General features: G+C 45.5%; 1 protein-coding gene across 5 annotated transcripts in view; it reads left to right on the top strand.

Annotated features, from left to right (window-relative positions):
- The first annotated feature begins 430 nt into the window (after positions 1-430).
- Positions 431-13353, top strand: part of PACSIN3 (protein kinase C and casein kinase substrate in neurons 3) — an 82599-nt gene continuing 69676 nt past the window's right edge. For all 5 annotated transcript variants that reach the window (XM_063437936.1, XM_063437937.1, XM_063437933.1 and 2 more), the window contains exon 1: positions 431-644. The gene's annotated coding sequence lies outside the window, so the exon portion shown is untranslated. The remainder of the gene's footprint in view (positions 645-13353) is intronic.

The following is a 13353-nucleotide window of genomic DNA, read 5'->3' as shown; positions in this document are numbered from 1 at the left end:
GAGAGGGAATGAGAATGAAAATAAGAGAATGGAATGTAGAATGAGAGAGACAGACTGAGTGAGAGAGAGGCGGGGAGAGAGACAGACTTAGAGAATGTGATGTAGAATGAGACAGACTGAGAGAATGTGATACAGACTGAGTGAGACAGACTGAGTGAGAGAATGTGATGTAGAATGAGACAGACAGAGAATGTGATACAGACTGACTGAGACAGACTGACTGAGAGAGAGGCAGGGACTGGAGTGAGACAGACTGAGAGAATGTGATGTAGAATGAGACAGACTGACTGAGAGAGAGGCAGGGAGTGAGACAGACTGAGAGCATGTGATGTAGAATGAGACAGACTGAGTGAGTGAGAGAGAGGCGGGGAGAGAGACAGCCTGTTATTAGCAGGGTGAGGGGGCGGACACAGAGATTATCCAGAGGGGAAGGAGGAGAGGAAGCACTCAGACAGGGGACATAGTGCTGTTTGTAAAGGGAACCCATCTAGGCTATTTACATAGGGGAAGGACACAGTCTGGGAACAGCTACAGGTAGGGTCATTAATAAATAAATAAATAAAGGAACCTGACAGGACTAACAGCAACATCTACCTCCACCTGGGACCCATCACACTCGGCCTCAGCATTATCCAGCAACCGAGGTGAGTGAAGGAGACCTTAATAAGGCATTGCAGGGGGCAAGTGAGTGAGAGAGTAGGGGTGTGAGTGAGAGAGTAGGGGTGTGAGTGAGAGAGTAGGGGTGTGAGTGAGAGAGTAGGGGTGTGAGTGAGAGAGTAGGGGTGTGAGTGAGAGAGTAGGGGTGTGAGTGAGAGAGTAGGGGTGTGAGTGAGAGAGTAGGGGTGTGAGTGAGAGAGTAGGGGTGTGAGTGAGAGAGTAGGGGTGTGAGTGAGAGAGCAGGGGTGTGAGTGAGAGAGCAGGGGTGTGAGTGAGAGAGCAGGGGTGTGAGTGAGAGAGCAGGGGTGTGAGTGAGAGAGCAGGGGTGTGAGTGAGAGAGCAGGGGTGTGAGTGAGAGAGCAGGGGTGTGAGTGAGAGAGCAGGGGTGTGAGTGAGGGCTGAGGGAGCAGGAGTGTGAGTGTGAGTGAGGGCTGAGGGAGCAGGAGTGTGAGTGTGAGTGAGGGCTGAGGGAGTAGGGGTGGGAGTGTGAGTGTGAGTGGGTGCCCTCGGGAGCAGGAGTGTGAGTGGGTGCCCTCGGGAGCAGGAGTGTGAGTGGGTGCCCTCGGGAGCAGGAGTGTGAGTGGGTGCCCTCGGGAGCAGGAGTGTGAGTGGGTGCCCTCGGGAGCAGGAGTGTGAGTGGGTGCTGAGGGAGCAGGAGTGTGAGTGGGTGCTGAGGGAGCAGGGGTGGGAGTGGGTGCTGAGGGAGCAGGGGTGGGAGTGGGTGCTGAGGGAGCAGGAGTGTGAGTGGGTGCTGAGGGAGCAGGGGTGGGAGTGGGTGCTGAGGGAGCAGGGGTGGGAGTGTGAGTGAGGGCTGAGGGAGCAGGGGTGGGAGTGTGAGTGAGGGCTGAGGGAGCAGGGGTGGGAGTGTGAGTGTGAGTGAGGGCTGAGGGAGCAGGGGTGGGAGTGTGAGTGAGGGCTGAGGGCTGAGTGAGCAGGGGTGGGAGTGTGAGTGAGGGCTGAGGGAGTAGGGGTGGGAGTGTGAGTGAGAGTGGGTGCCCTCGGGAGCAGGAGTGTGAGTGGGTGCCCTCGGGAGCAGGAGTGTGAGTGGGTGCCCTCGGGAGCAGGAGTGTGAGTGGGTGCCCTCGGGAGCAGGAGTGTGAGTGGGTGCCCTCGGGAGCAGGAGTGTGAGTGGGTGCCCTCGGGAGCAGGAGTGTGAGTGGGTGCTGAGGGAGCCGGAGTGTGAGTGGGTGCTGAGGGAGCAGGGGTGGGAGTGGGTGCTGAGGGAGCAGGGGTGGGAGTGGGTGCTGAGGGAGCAGGGGTGGGAGTGTGAGTGAGGGCTGAGGGAGCAGGGGTGGGAGTGTGAGTGAGGGCTGAGGGAGCAGGGGTGGGAGTGTGAGTGAGGGCTGAGGGAGCAGGGGTGGGAGTGTGAGTGAGGGCTGAGGGCTGAGTGAGCAGGGGTGGGAGTGTGAGTGAGGGCTGAGGGAGCAGGGGTGGGAGTGTGAGTGAGGGCTGAGGGAGCAGGGGTGGGAGTGTGAGTGAGGGCTGAGGGAGCAGGGGTGGGAGTGTGAGTGAGGGCTGAGGGAGCAGGGGTGGGAGTGTGAGTGAGGGCTGAGGGAGCAGGGGTGGGAGTGTGAGTGAGGGCTGAGGGAGCAGGGGTGGGAGTGTGAGTGAGGGCTGAGGGAGCAGGGTTGGGAGTGTGAGTGAGGGCTGAGAGAGCAATGTTTGGCATGGTGTTGAGTAACTGCTCCCATCACCCCATACCTGACAGAGTGTAATGCCCATAGTAACCCTGACAGAGTGTAATGCCCATGGTAACCCTGACAGAGTGTAATGCCCATGGTAACCCTGACAGAGTGTAATGCCCATGGTAACCCTGACAGAGTGTAATGCCCATGGTAACCCTGACAGAGTGTAATGCCCATGGTAACCCTGACAGAGTGTAATGCCCATGGTAACCCTGACAGAGTGTAATGCCCATGGTAACCCTGACAGAGTGTAATGCCCATGGTAACCCTGACAGAGTGTAATGCCCATGGTAACCCTGACAGAGTGTAATGCCCATGGTAACCCTGACAGAGTGTAATGCCCATGGTAACCCTGACAGAGTGTAATGCCCATGGTAACCCTGACAGAGTGTAATGCCCATGGTAACCCTGACAGAGTGTAATGCCCATGGTAACCCTGACAGAGTGTAATGCCCATGGTAACCCTGACAGAGTGTAATGCCCATGGTAACCCTGACAGAGTGTAATGCCCATGGTAACCCTGACAGAGTGTAATGCCCATGGTAACCCTGACAGAGTGTAATGCCCATGGTAACCCTGACAGAGTGTAATGCCCATGGTAACCCTGACAGAGTGTAATGCCCATGGTAACCCTGACAGAGTGTAATGCCCATGGTAACCCTGACAGAGTGTAATGCCCATGGTAACCCTGACAGAGTGTAATGCCCATGGTAACCCTGACAGAGTGTAATGCCCATGGTAACCCTGACAGAGTGTAATGCCCATGGTAACCCTGACAGAGTGTAATGCCCATGGTAACCCTGACAGAGTGTAATGCCCATGGTAACCCTGACAGAGTGTAATGCCCATGGTAACCCTGACAGAGTGTAATGCCCATGGTAACCCTGACAGAGTGTAATGCCCATGGTAACCCTGACAGAGTGTAATGCCCATGGTAACCCTGACAGAGTGTAATGCCCATGGTAACCGTGACAGTGTGTAATGCCCATGGTAACCCTGACAGAGTGTAATGCCCATGGTAACCCTGACAGAGTGTAATGCCCATGGTAACCCTGACCGAGTGTAATGCCCATGGTAACCCTGACCGAGTGTAATGCCCATGGTAACTGGGAAGGTTAATTGGTTAATGTTAGCACACTCCCATCACTCACAGGATGTGCAAACAGTTGAGTTATTGCTTGGAATACAGAGGGCCGTGTGAAGGAATGCAGAGTTTACAGAATTTGTAGGAAAAGTTCTATTCAATGTTTGTTAATGTTAGATATAGGAACCCCTAACGATAGATTGTATCCACTTACAGGCAACAAGCACTCAGCAATCACTAAACGCTAATTACATGCCAACACATTGCACTGCATCAGAGACATTAAAGGGTTGCAATGTGATTGGTTAAACTGATATCAGTTTTATTAGCCCTGTCTGTAAGTTGGCAATATAACAGGTCTGAGTAAAGAATGAGTGAGAGATGGAGGAGGTAAATATTGGCAGTGACATTAGGTACATTGTGGAGGAAACTTCATGATTTCATTCTAAAGATTGAGGGTGCTTAGAGGTGAACTGAGACTGTAAGTTAGCTGATTTTAGATATGGCCTCTGTGTGTACACAATGTATGTTATAAATATGATATCCTAAAAATATATATTGTCTGTACTGTTTCTTGCCCAAACGCCTCTTGGTTTTCTGTAGTTCTGTTGCTTCATCTATCATGTCAAACAGCCATCTTTAAAATGACGCTTTATACTTGGTCCCTGATGGTCACAAAACTGATTTGGTCCAATTCTGTTAAGCAGCTTTGTACAAACCATCAACTGAACTTGTGGCCCTATGGGTTATTGTACAAGAAGAGTTCCTCATGCCCTAATGATTCCGCTGACTACTTTATTATTAAAGGGACCCTCCAAATAGATCTGTTGCAGTCCCTCTGGGTTTTGATGCACGGTGGTTTGAGGATTTCCTAGGACCCAAATCCCGTCTTGTAAGCCAGGAACATCATAATGAGGGAATTAACTTCCTTGTCATCCACCCAAAATATTTGTACTTTTAGGGCAGGAATTGTGCGCGCACACTATTCAGGGATAGGCTCTGAGCACTGGATTACAACACTTTGGCCACGCCAGAAACATTTCAGTGACTCAGTGCAGTCTTTACCTGCTATCATTTAAAAAATAAAATAAAAAATGTATATAGACTTCTTGAAAATGAAGAGTGTAGACATTGCACTTTTTAAAAGACCATTCTTAAAATATCACTAAAGTCACCCTGACCACTTCATCACAATGAAGTGGTTTGGGTGCATTAGCCATGTAGTTTTAACCCTGGAATGTAAAACACTGACGCTTTGTAGAAACTACAATATTAACATTGCAGGGTTAAACACTCTTTATAATGGTTGCCCTCCAGACAGCCACTAGAGGTGCTTCTGCTGCCCTAGAAAAAAATTGGTCACGTGTCATTTCAGCTCACAGGAAAGCACTGAATTTAATGCTTTCCTGTAAGAAGCATTTGGATGCACTTGCCGCACATGAGCATCAGTCCTTAATACTTCTCTATAGGAAGCATTGAATTGGGTTAATGAGAGCTGGATGACATTGTGGGAGGATAAGCGGGAAGCCACGCTAAGGGAGTATTGGAGCTGGATAAAGGGTTCGTTAAAACCTTTCCTCAAGACAGCTACTAGAGGCTCTTCCGCTACACCGACAGAGTAAAATTCGGCACGTGACACGGAAGCTCATAGGAAAACATTCAATTCAATGCATTCCTATGTGAAGTATTTTGATGCATGCGCATCTATTTCCAATGTTCTGTTGTGCGGAGCATTGGATAGGCCAGGGATAGGCAACCTCCGGCACTCCAGATGTTGTGGACTACATCCCCCCATAATGCTCTTACACCCAAAATGCTGGCAAAGCATCAAGGGAGGTGTAGTCCAAAACATCTGGAGTGCCGAAGGTTGGCTATGCCTGGGATAGGCCTTTTGGCTCGAGAGCCGGATGATGTCGCAAGAGGCAGTGTGGCTGGCGGTGCCTCGGGACTGGAGTAAATGTAACTATAAACTGGAAACAGTTTTTTGGGGGGAGGGTGGGAGGGGGTTAAACCTGCAAATAGGGTACAAATGCAGTAGGTATACAGCCCCCTGATTTTCAGTCGAACCACTAGAGATCAGGGTGACTATATATAGACATGTTTTGTCTGTCTCTATACTTGTCATTTGATAATTTTTCTTTTCAGTTTTCTACATTTCCTGGTTTAGTGGAAAAAGTCCCTATGCCTTTGGCACCTATCCTTGACCGCTGCAGATTAGTGACCGCATTAAGAAATTCCAAACATATTATTATGTTACGTGTGTGTGTGTGTGTGTGTACATATTTCCCAGCGCAGCTATTTCAGCCTATAATTTGCATTTGATTTCATTTCTTCACTCACTGTTCCAGGTAAGTGTAGGTTGCTTGGAGTATTACCCCAGGGGACATGGATTTATATTTTTGCATAGGCTTTAATAATTGTATCAAGGTTCAGTTATGTACACCCAGATTAGGTTATACTTGCTTGAACCTAGACTGTCTGGTTCAGTCACTTTCCCTTATTATTATGTACACTTTCACAAATGGGGCGTAAACTCAATTAGACTTCTTTTTTTGTTTGTTTTATTCACCCTCTAGCACACCGAGAGTATAGACTTCTTGAAGTAGTGCCAGAACAAGCTTGCCTATATATCCACCATCCTGATAGTACTCATATGTTCATGTTGTATTGTTGGAGAATATTGTTACCTGTTCTAATCTGTCTTAACCACTTATCGCTAGGCATCGTGTATAACACAGGGCTGAGCATACATTGCTTAACTGCTGTAGAATGCTGTGCACAATTTTATTCTGTAATACCTTGGTATAATGTCTTTTAACAAGTCTTGACAGAGTCTGTTAATTATGGAGTCTTCGATTCCAAACTTTCATTGTTTGTGTTGCGTAGATCTCTGATGTCCCCCCACCCTTTCTAAAGGATTTTGTCAAACCACTCAATATAAAATTCAACTGGAGCCGATGTGAGCACACGCTGGCACTCTTTGGAGACCTTTCAAATGGGAAAAGGTGACAGGAAAATCCCCTTCTCCCCCCTCATCTTGAATTCCCAACCAGATCTTAAACGCTGAGATTTTTTTAATATTCCTAGATTGTGCTGTAGTATTCGTGAAACACCCCACGCACACTTTTAAAATCATTATGTATTTATATATTTAAGTAGTTTGAAAAATACGCACACATTAAATATATATCTGCAGCGGAGTTAAAATTTTGTGTATGGCAGAGTGGGGGTGGACTGACTTGATTTAGACTTGACTGCATGGGTGTTCACGCAACCCTTCTGGCGGTTGCCTTCACTTTGATTTAAATGGTAGGTGGCTATGTAGGTTATACATTTGCTCCCCTATGGGAAAACGTTGTCTTAATAGCTGTGGATGACTGAACATCATAGATCGTTTAGTCCATTAGATCTATGGTGTAAAAATGTAACCACCTCCATTTTCTCATCTTAGTTTTCTTGCAATGTGCGGCTAGCCAGTAAGTGGCAACAAGAAAATCCAGTTGTTGGGTTTTCTCTAAAAAAAAAAAAAAAAAAAAAAAAAAACACATGCATTTCTATATTTACATCTTTAAACAAGTTAGACGTAATTTTTGCAATTAGGCCCCAATCTCACAAATGGGAATGCAAGCGCCAACACCCACTACCTACACTAAAGGCTTTTACTAGTCTGTTTTAGACAGCTGGTACAGTAAACTGAGTTGGCAAATACAGTTGGCACATAGAATTTGGAATGCTAATAAATGGCCAATATACAGTTTACTTAGTGCTACTGCGCGTGCATAAAAACACACAAAAAAAAACAAACATTGTGAGATTTAGGGCAATGTTGACCTGGAGCTCAATACGTTGATGGGTCTAATGGAAGAAGTTAAATTTACATATGAGCGATTATGGATTATGCGTGTGACTTATGGTGAACCTAACGAAGATCTGACCCTGAATTCTCTCTAATTTGCGATTTGCAAAGTTGCATATCTGGGTTAGAGGCTCCACAAGCATAACAAGAACAAACACCGTACAGACAGAATACTATGTGCAACCACTGGAAAACGTTTAATAAATAAAATATGGAAATTCCAATACCTAACAAATGCAACAGAAACCGAACATTTTACATGGCAGCTCCTTTTGGGCTTTTGTCAAATTATGGTCCTAGAACTTCTACTTTAGTTGGCCCATATGTTGATCTGGCCTCAAAAATCTCAGAACAGATGGTGAGACAAACCCTTGATACTTTGCATGCCTTTCTGCACTTAATCATAAGCTAAGCTGATACTCGGTAACATGGCCCAACCTATTAATGTAGAAGGTTGCGTTCCAATCAGATGCATAGTCTTGCAGGCTTGACATTATCAAATATAATACAATATTACTCTTTCTATATATACACATGAGATCATATTACGTATTTTCCATATGAATTGCAAACAGTGCCTCTACAGTGACATACATACATACATACATACATACATACATACATACATACACACACACGTATGTACAATTAATTCTTAACCCCTCAGTCACGACATAAAATTCTGTATATGTTGATTTGGAACAAACACCTCATATTTATCCATATCCTAGTTTTAGATGGATTATTTGCTTTTCCCTGTGCTATTGTGACCCCTATGAAACAAGACAAATCTAACATAGGTGTTTTTGATTATATCTTATTTTATTTTTGTTTTATAAAAATTTTAAGGATAGATTGGAATGTTGCAAATGAGTCACCAAGCTAATTTCATGTTTATATTTAAAATTACTGTTCACAAAATAAAGTTGAAGGGATTCTATGAGCACCAGAACAAAACTGCTTAATGAAGCAGTTTTGGTGTATAGATCATGCCGGGTGTTGCCAATGACTAAACAATTCCTTACTTCCTAATGTTGGGTACTATGCTGGTGCGATTTTTTTTTTTTTTTTTTTTTTATATTTATATATAATTTTCATTTAGGTTTACTTTAATGTTGCCTTGTCCTTTCCTTCTACCCCCTCCCCTTCCATTGTAGATTATATTTTGCATTTGCTGCTATTTTTATCTGCATTTGGTATACATCTCCCAGCGCTCTCCTTGCATATTTATGTAACCCTAGGAAGTTTTTAGGTATCAAATGTCAATTTGGGATACAATAAGGCTATTCTTTCGTCTTAGATGTGGTGGGGAGCACTGAATCTCAGCCCATTACCTGCTTTATCTACTGTACTGGAGAAATGGTCGGTTACTACGTCTAGCTAGAGTTAATATAACGGTAAACAGGACAGTCCTGTTTAGTATTTGCAGAATCCGAGATTGACAAATTATTGCTGGCACCCTATTTGATGATCTCATTTTCCACTTCTTTATTGTGAGCTGGATGTACTTTGAAATCCTTGGGTTACTTGGTGCAATGATTACTTTAAAGGAAACTATAGGCACCCAGACCACTTAAGCTCATTGAAGCAGTCTGGGTGAGGTGCCCCTGTCCCCTTAACCCTGCAATTGTAATTATTGCAGTTATTGATTGCCTTGCATGGTTAACTCCACCTCTAGTGGCTGTCCGCTAAATGACGCAGGATGTTCATCACATCTTTGCATAAGGGAAGTGCAGCATCAGGTAAAAGCCCCCTAGGTTGATTCAATGCTTTCCTACTGGGAAGTCCTTATGCGCTCTGCTCATGTGCATTAGGTGTGTTTCTCCCCCCCTCTCTCCCCCCCCCCCCCCATCGGCCGAGGGACATCAGTGCTGGAATCTGTTAAGTCGGGGGGGGGAGAGACACTATAGGGCACTATAGTACCAGGAATAAAACTTTGTATTCATAGCACTATAGTTTCCCTTTAATCTGGAAAACAGTGTTACATTTCACAAACGTTTAACTACCCTAAATAATTGTTCTCTCCTTGGTGACACTGGTTGTTTATCTATACATCTGGTACATGCTTCTAAATGTGGAACAATCCGTGAGAACATTCCTTTTGGCTTCTAAAAAGATTGTTCCACTTTGAGAATTTTGCCCATAATTGATATGTATAAACATCCATGTTTGTTTTGGCTTTTTTACAATCCGGTAACTGTCAATTCATGTCAGATGTTGAAAACTCATGAAATGGTGTCTTCCAATATTTTAATATTTTTGTGCCTCTGATGCATGTGTTGCCACATCCATGTGTTTTTTTTTTTTTTTTTGTGGACATCAATGACCTGTGTCCAACAATCACTTTTGTTTCCGTTTATGCAGCCCTAGTCACACCTCCCTGGCTGTGACTGGTACTGCCTGAATGAAAACAAAATGGTTTTCATTTTTAACCAGATGTAGCTTAATTAAAAACATAAAATAAATTATTTTATATTTTCTGCTCTTTAAATCAAACTTTAATTATATACAGAAGGCTCCTGCTGGGTCTAGCAAGCTATTAACAGAGCAGGAGATGAGAAATTCTAAATTACACCGAATTTGCAATCAGGGCCGGACTGGGGATACAAAGCAGCCCTGGGAAAAAAAAAATCTATGCCAGCCCCATAAGTCATTGCGCCATATATTGTCGCATGTAATATGTAAGGCTATGTCTTGCCACCCCAGATGATTGAGTAATTATATATATATATATATATATATATATATATATTACTCAATCATCTGGGGTGGCAAGACATAGCCTTACATATTACATATATATATATATATATATATATATATATATATATATATATATATATATATATATATATATATATATATATATATATATATATATATATATATATATATATATATATATAATTACTCAATCATCTGGGGTGGCAAGACATAGCCTTACATATTACATGCGACAATATATGGCGCAATGACTTATGGGGCTGGCATAGATTTTTTTTTCCCAGGGCTGCTTTGTATCCCCAGTCCGGCCCTGATTGCAAATTCGGTGTAATTTAGAATTTCTCATCTCCTGCTCTGTTAATAGCTTGCTAGACCCAGCAGGAGCCTTCTGTATATAATTAAAGTTTGATTTAAAGAGCAGAAAATATAAAATAATTTATTTTATATTTATAGCTTTTTCTAATATAATATATTGGTCCTTTCAGAGTAAAACATTTAATTATACAGTAAGCAGACACAGACAATCTCACTGACACACACAAGCTCATTGATACACAGCCTCATAGACAAACAATTTCACTAATATACATAAGCTCATTGACATAAAAATACAAGCTCACTCACTAGCAGACACACACACACACACACGCAAGAAAGCAAACTCACTAGCAGGCGCACACACACACACAGCTTAATGTAGTGGTTCTGGTGTCTATAGCCGGTCCCTGCAGGCTTTTGAATGTAAACACTGACTTTTCAGAGAAAAGGCAGTGTTTACATTGCTTCCTAGTGACACCTCTAGTGACAGACACTCAGACGGTCACTAGAGGCGCTTCCTGTGTCAGTGCGGATTGGCTGAGATCATCAAGCTTGATGATCTCAGTCATAGAGGCAGAGACCAGCATGACGTTGGAAAAAAAAAAGTGAGTAAAACACTAATTTTACAAACACACACAGACACTACGACTGACACACACACACCATGACAGACATACACACACCATGACACAGACAGACACACACACACACCATGATACAGACACACAGTGACACAGAGACACACACACAGCATCACACACACAGCATGACACACACACACACAGCATGACAGAAACACACACAGCGTGACACAGACAGACACACACAGCATGACACAGACACAGCATGACACACACACACACACACAGCATGACACAGAAACACACACAGCGTGACACAGACACAGCATGACACACACACACACACAGCATGACACAGAAACACACACAGCATGACACAGACACACACTCCCACTGACATACATACTTGTTGCTACCTGTGTGGGTGGGCAGACTGATAGGTGCCCCTCCCCTTCTGTGCCCTCTTTTGCCCCCTGTGTGCTTTTTAGCCCCTTCCCCTCCTGTGCCCTCTTTAGCCCCTTCCCGTGCCCTCTTTAGCCACCTCCCATCCTGTGCCCTCTTTAGCCCCATCCCGTGCCCTCTTTAGCCCCCCTTCCGACTTGTACCCTCTTCAGCCCCTTTTGTGCTCATCTTTTGGCCCCTCTCCCCTTCCTGTGACCTCTTAGCCCCCTCCCCTCCTGTGCCCTTTCTTACCCCCCTCCCCTCCTGTGCCCTTTGTTACCCCCTCCCCTTCCTGTGACCTCTTAGCCCCCTCCCCTCCTGTGCCATTTGTTACCCCCCCTCCCCTTCCTGTGACCTCTTAGCCCCCTCCCCTCCTGTGCCCTTTGTTACCCCCCTCCCCTTCCTGTGACCTCTTAGCCCCCTCCCCTCCTGTGCCATTTGTTACCCCCCCCTCCCCTCCTGTGCCCTTTGTTACCCCCCTCCCCTCCTGTGCCATTTGTTACCCCCCCTCCCCTCCTGTGCCCTTTGTTACCCCCTCCCCTCATGTGCCCTTTGTTACCCCCCTCCCCTCCTGTGCTCTGTTACCCCCCACCCCCCCCTCCCCTCCTGTGCTCTTTGTTACCCCCCCTCCCCCCCCACCCCCTCCCCTCCTGTGCTCACCTTCCAGCCCAGCCAGCCTTCCTGAAGCTCTTCTTGCGGCCGCAGGGGAAGCTCTTCTGGCGGCCGCTGGGGGAGCAGGCTGTTCTGTCTCTGCTCCCCCTCCCTCGCACGCAGCTTAATGAGACCGGGGCCGGAATATGACGTCATATTCCGGCGCCGGTCTCTTTCTAGCGTGCGAGGGAGGGGGAGCAGAGACAGAACAGCCTGCTCCCCCAGCGGCCGCCAGAAGAGCTTCCCCTGCGGCCGCCATCCAAGCTCTCCATACGGCCGCAGGACATCCACATGTCTCCCCGGCCCCAGGTGCTGACGGCCCACCGGGAAATTTCCCGGTATCCCGGTGGGCCAGTCCGGCCCTGTTTGCAATAAAGGAAGTGTAAACATTAGATGACTCTCTTTACAGGAAGTATTTAGGAAGGCTGTGCATGACACATGCAGGGAGTTGTGGCTAGGGCTGCATAAACAAAGTGATTTAACTCTTAAATGGCAGCGAGACTGCAGGGGCATGGCCTATACACCAAAACTATTTCAATAAGCTAAAGTTGTTTTGGCGACCATAATGTCCCTTTAACGTCTGTTAGAAATTATCTCCTGCTCTGCAAATTGAACTTTAGTCACGCACAGGAGGCTCCAGCAAGCCCTAGAAGGCTAATAACAGAGCAGGAGATAAGCAATTCTTGACTAAACAGTGCAATAAAGGCTCAAACAGCCTTTCTAAACACTTCCTTAGCAGGAAGTGTTTGGGAAGACTGTTTGAGCCACTTACAGGGAGGTCCGACACTATGGCCATCTACACAAAATGATCTAGCTCTTAAATGGCAGAGAATTGAGCAGTGAGACTGCAGCGGCATGATCTATGCACCAAAACCGATTAACTAAGCTAAAGTTGTTTTGGGGCTGATCATATCCCTTTAAATTCTGTTCTGTCTTTCCTGCCAGATATGCTAAATTATAATATAACATTTCTCTGAGGGGTATTTACCTTTTAACCCCTTAAGGACCAAACTTCTGGAATAAAAGTGAATCATGACATGTCATGTGTCCTTAAGGGGTTAAAGGACCACTATAACGTTAGGAATTCAAATCCGTATTCCTAACATTGGTGTTTATTATTATTATTATTATTATTATGTCCTCCTCCATTCTTCACTGAAAGCCTTAAAAATCCTTCTTTACTTACCTTGTCCCAACACTGAGGCTCCCAATGATGGCTGCAGTGAATTGGCTCTATCTATTTAGGGCAGGCTTCCCCAAACTCCGGCCCTCCAGATGTTACTGAACTACAACGCCCATGATTCTATGATTGAAATACGCTGAGAGCCATGGGACTTGTAGTTCAGCAACATCTGG

The sequence above is a fragment of the Pelobates fuscus genome, chromosome 12, assembly GCF_036172605.1.
Source record: "Pelobates fuscus isolate aPelFus1 chromosome 12, aPelFus1.pri, whole genome shotgun sequence".
NCBI classification, from domain to species: Eukaryota; Metazoa; Chordata; class Amphibia; order Anura; family Pelobatidae; genus Pelobates; species Pelobates fuscus.
The sequence above is the reverse complement of the archived record's forward strand: the minus strand, read 5'-3'. Positions and strand labels throughout refer to the sequence as shown.